The following is a 6,000-nucleotide window of genomic DNA, read 5'->3' as shown; positions in this document are numbered from 1 at the left end:
AACCTAATTTTGTTTAATTGCTGTAGTGGAACAAAGAGATGTAATTTATACATGCTCATTTAATGCAATAAAAGCTTGCCCTGTTGAGCCATGGCATAATCAGAAAGTAATATAGTTAAGAAGCTAGGAAACCACAGTATAATTAAACATGAATTCTAAATATTGAAACCTTAAACAGCTTATATTGATATATTGTAAAAGGTATAAATATTCACCTATTGAAAATGCATGACAGGGTCAATACTGATAGTGTTTAACTGAAAATAAGAAAGCAGTTCGTCTTATTCTTGGACAACAGTTCCTTTGGAAAGTATGTGAATGTGCCTATTAAGGATTTTCTGTGTCCAAAATATCTTTGTACACCCTAGAGGTATTATGAAAGATGTACATAATATATCTTTAACTGTAGGATTAGGTTATTGTCAACTTTCTAAGCCAGTTAGTTGATACTCAATAGATACGCACAGGAGTTAATTATTAAAGGAATCAACTCAACATACTTTGAATCCCAGTAAACTCAAAATCATGGCTTATGGTGACACTTTAAAATGAAGATTTTCAAACAAGAACGAAAATGTATCATCCAGAAGCCTCAGAACTATCAAACAAAAACCAGAACGAGACAGCAATTAAAGCAGTAAAAACAAATTTTGTGAAGAAAAACTACTGCAATAGGGAAAAAGAGACTTCAGTATACAACTGGGCCCAATTTTTGAATACAGCAAGGAATCTGAGAATTTATAACCAAGGAACAGAGGGCTGAGGGTGGTCAGTGGGTACAAAATTACTAAAGGGAACATCAGGGGTGAGGGGAGAGTCGGGGCTAAAGTCACCTGACGAGATTTTTGCTGAATGCCGGCCAGGTGGTCAGAGGTCACGAGGGGGATGGTGGCAGATGAGGAAGCTGCTACACGTCCAGGGGATCAGAGAAGGAAGATGGGGGATTCGTGGTAAACTGCCTTCCGAGGGTTCCTGCTAGAATTGGACTCTATGAGGAAGGTCACAGAAGCACTGGGTTTGAGGCAATGGCGAAAAGAGACCTCAGCGAGCCTGACATGTAGGGTCCAGTGGAGAATCTTTGTCAGCCCCCTGTTTGTGGCTGCAGAGTGAGTTAACTAGTTAATGAAATAAATGACTTTGATGTACCTGGAATTTCAGTAAACTCAAAATCATGGCTTGTGGTGATACTTTAAAGTGAAGATGTTCAAACATAAAAAAAAAAAGAAGTGTAGCATCCATAAGCCAGAATTCAAACATGTATTAGAGGACCCTATGGACAGAGGAGCCTGGTGGGCTACAGTTCATACTCAGAAGACAAGTAATGTCTTCTGTAGCCAAGCATGACTTCCTGACACACCCAGATATGACTGAAATGAAGTAATTGAACAATGAAATAAAGCCATGAAGAGTCTAACTAGAAGCCCAGTAGCTTCCCTAGGGGTGCTCCTGTCAGACCCCAGGCTGAGCGCCGTGACGCCTGACTTGCAATCATCCCACCAACATTCCATCACGTAAATCTGGGACCAGGGCTGGTTCTTCTGTGGCTCCAGCGGCTCAGCTACCTGGTACTGATGGGCAAAGGGGGCTTAGCAGGTTGGAGTTCAGGGCACACAACCTGCCCCCAAAGATGCCAAAGCTGCATATTGATTATTTCTAATTAAAGTTACTTGGAAAGCAGCACATATATGAACACTTTAATCCTTCTTTGTCTCCCTGAATACAGGAAATAAATCTCCCTGTAAAGAGTACCCTCCCAGTAACAGGATGCTAATAGAGACAGCCTTATCACCAAAGATAATTCATTTCAGGGCTGAGAAGCCCATATACACAAACCCTGTTCCTTCTTTAATACTTTACTACCCAAGCCTAAACTTTGCTTAATTTCCTTATTTATTAAGGCCTCAAACCTAAGCCTCTTTGTCTTGTCAAATGTTCACAAATGTATTGTTTCTTTACATAAAAAGATACAAAAGCTGCCTACTTCATATCACTCTCTGAGCATCATTTTATGATCTCTCATGCACATGAAATTTTCTCCTGTTAATGTGTCTTGTGTAAATTTTATTATCAGTACAGACACAAGAACTCAAAAGGGTAGCAAGGAATAGTTCCACCTCCTGGACAGTACCAGTCAAGTTCAAGTTTAAGAAAAATAATGAATACCTCCATCATTACAAGTGCTTTGCACAATGAAATTCCCAACAGTAAAACAGCTGTAACATGAGCTGAGTTTGCACTTGGTCTCCTATTAGCCATAAGAGTTGTTTCTCTTCCCTTGACCAGTCAGATGACATTCAGGTTTTATTTCTCTGAATTGTCAAAGTCCTGGTTACTATAGCTTCTACGTATGAGAGTATATCAAAGGTCCAAATGGTCACTGTAGTCTAACACAAACAGAAAACACCTGTGTATTCATAAATTTCCTTTGTCCAAAGACAACAAGGACCCAATGGTATTAAATGTACCTGAGCACATTTACTAAAGGTGAAGATAAATACCATTAAACAACAGATGGGCTCAGCTTCAAAAGACAATGCGACAAACAGATGTTTTCTTCTTATCTGTTTAAGACATCTGGAGCCTGTAGAGATACTTCTACATGGAGCACTCAGGGTGCAGACTGATTTTTTTCCTAGAATAGAAGACTGGTACAAAAATGTTGTCTAGAATTTTAAGCGACTTAACATTTATCACCCTAGAAAGCCATGTTCTGCAGTCTGCCTTAAGAATGCATATTGTGGGAACTTTGTTGATCCCGTGGCTAAGACTCCATACTCCCAATGCAGGGGTCCCAGGTTCAATCCCCGGTCGGGGAGCTAGATCCCACATGCAGCAACTACAACAGCACTGCCATATAAATTAATAATTTTTTTTTTAATGCCTATTTTGTGAAAGCAAAACTATGGCTAAAGTCTCAAGCAACCAGTCTTCCCAGCAGGAATGTGTGGCAATCCAGTCTAGGCCCGCTTTTCGGCCAGGATGTAAACAAAAATAAAAGTCAAAATTTTCATTACCCGTGAAAGTTCCTATTCCTTTGAAGGAGAAGTTTGGGGAGTTACAGGTTCTCATGGACAGAATTAATTACATATGGGAATTTTATATGTCTTATTCCAGTGGGATCCTGTTGTGCACATCTCATGTTAATCTCTTTTTCTTAGATTTTAAAAATCTCTATTCTGAGCCTAAAAATACATCTCTCCATGTCTGTTCCTACTGTGCAGCCTTTCCAAATACCAATAGATATGATTATTAGAGCTTCCCTGGTGGCTCAGTAGTCAAGAATCTGCATCCAATGCAGGTGCTACAGGAGACACAGGTTCGATCCCGGGGTCAGGAAGATCCCCTGGAGAAAGGCCTAGCAACCCACTCCAGTATTCTTGCCTGGAAAACCCTATGGACAGAGGAGCCTGGTGGGCTCCAGTTCATGGGGTAGCAAAGAGTGGGACATGACTGAAGCGACTATTGAAGTGTTAATCTCTGATTACCATCAAGATTATTTTAAATAGATCAACACAGTCAGAAAAATTGTACTTTTTTATTAGCACCAGTCACAGTTTGTGTTCCAATTTGAAACATTTGCCTGCCTCAGTCAGTTCAGTCATTCAGTCATGCCTGACTCTCTGCGACCCCATAGACTGCAGCACACCAGGCCTCCCTGTCCATCACCAACTCCCAGAGCTTGCTCAAACTCATGTCCATCAAATCGGTGATGCCATCCAACCATCTCATCCTCTGTCGTCCCCTTCTCCTCCTGCCTTCAATCTTTTGCAGCATCAGGGTCTTTTACAAGGAGTCAATTCTTCGAATTAGGTGGCCAATGTATTGAAATTTCAGCTTCAGCATCAGTCCTTCCAATGAATATTCAGGCCTGCCTCCTCTACTAGACTGTAAACTCACTATTATGTTCCAATTCCCAGTACTGTGCTTGGCCCTTAAGTTTTTAACTGAGTGTGTGAGTGAGTGAATCTATCTGCTAATCCTTTCAACTAATTACTTTTTGCTTATCCTGAGTGTCACTAAATTACTTTTAATCTTCTATCATTCTCCCAAACCCATTATCTATTGTATAAAACTCAAGTTATCATATCTTAAACGTTAACAAGATAAAGAGTTGAGGATGTGACAATTATCATTCTTAAGTAACAATAGCTATGTTTCACCTTACCTTGTTATATGGAAAGTAAAATGTATCTTAGAGGTTACAATTAGCAGGGATTATTTTCTTTTTCTTTTGGCCACATCCCAGAGCTTGCAGGAACTAGTTCCCCCACCAGGGATCAAACCCCAGGGCTGAGCAATGAAAAGGCCAAGTTCTAACCACTGGACTGCCAGGGAATTCCCTAACAGGGACTTTAATCTTATTCCCTTAAAATTCTCTTGAACTGCCACCGTTCTACCTAATGATGTGATATAATCCAAGATTAGACTACAGCACACACAGCAGCAGTGGAAACATTTACTGGTGTTTTCCTTTACAAGGAGACATGTTTTCTCTCTACTCACATTTACTCTTTACTTTTTTCTTTCTGTCTTAACTGAGTCCTCCATTTGCCAATGGGACCTGAAGGCTGGTGACTTTGGGGATTAAAGAATCTATATCCAGAAAAGGATTAAGCATTTATTTCCAGGCTCAGATGGTAAAGATTCTGCCTGCAATGCAGGGGACCTAGGTTTGATCCCTGGGTTGGGAAGATCCTCTGGAGAAGGATATGGCAACCCACTCCAGTATTCTTGCCTAAGAAATCCCATGGACGGGGGAATCTGGTGGGCTACAGTTCATGGGGTCCCAAAAGTCTTGGACACAGCTAACACTCTCATACTTTCACTTAGCTTTATTATCCAGTGATTGGATAGCTCAAATGATTTAACCTTTAGGTATTACTCAACTCTTTAAATAAAAATATATTGGTAACACCTAGATTAGCCTAACTCCCTCCCAGGGATGCTGCGATGGTGATACCTATGAAGTATTCTTCACAAGAAGCTCTGTATATCTGAAGTGTAGTGTTATTTTCCCTCTCTTACCTATATTATTAAATCTTGCTTATTGTGGTTTATTGCATTTGGCCCCAAATTATAAGAAAGATAGCTGTAACAAGTGTGGAGAGAATTGTATTTGACTTATAGGAGCCCATAAAAGCCAATATGTGTAGTTAGATTAGGGATATCTCTAGGAAAAGTTAGGAATTGTGAATTCCTAGTCCAAGAACTAGAGCTTCCCAGGTGGCTCAGACAGTAAAGAATCTGCGTGCAATGTGGGAGACCTGGGTTCGATCCCTGGGTTAGGAAGATCCCTTGGAGGAGAACATGGCAACCTACTCCAGTATTCTTGCCTGGAGAATCCCCATGGACAAAGAGCCTGGAGGGCAACAGTCCATGGGGTTGCAAGAGTGAACGACCAAACACAGCAGTAAGCACAATCCAAGAACAATAAAGTAATGTTTATCATGGCTACTGACGTAGCTAGACAATACAGAGAATTCGGGGGGTAATAACAGTAATCTAAGCCTCATTTAAAGAATATAGTCAGTGAAAAGCGAAGAGTCATACCTAGCAAAATTCACTTCAAATGTAGAAATTCAGTACAAGTTGCATTAACAATTTCCTTTTTCTCTCCATCTATAGATTATGAGATTGCATTGCCTGATGACTGTAAGACTGATCTTTGCCTCAACTAAGATCACAGGGCACCAGTTGAAGGAAATAGGAGAGCTCAGTCAGGGCTTTCACAAGAGAGCACAGCTAATCTCTTCTCTGAGATCATCCCTGGTCAATATCTACACACAGAGAGCATTTCAGAGCAGAAACTAAATCACCTAAGTAGTCTGTGCATTTCAGCCACAAATGTAGGGTAACTGTGAACATGATTATCTAAGAAAGTGATGTTGAGTAGGCTTATCTCTAGCATTTTTCCCCAAATTGTAGGTAACAAACTATTAGTGGACCACAGGATTGATTTAATTTGTTGGAATGAGCTTTTTAAAGAAAATAAGTGAAATA

This window comes from Giraffa tippelskirchi, chromosome 10, assembly GCF_054371585.1.
Source record: "Giraffa tippelskirchi isolate mGirTip1 chromosome 10, T2T-mGirTip1v1.2.pri, whole genome shotgun sequence".
Taxonomy (NCBI): Eukaryota; Metazoa; Chordata; class Mammalia; order Artiodactyla; family Giraffidae; genus Giraffa; species Giraffa tippelskirchi.
Note: the sequence above shows the minus strand (reverse complement) of the source record.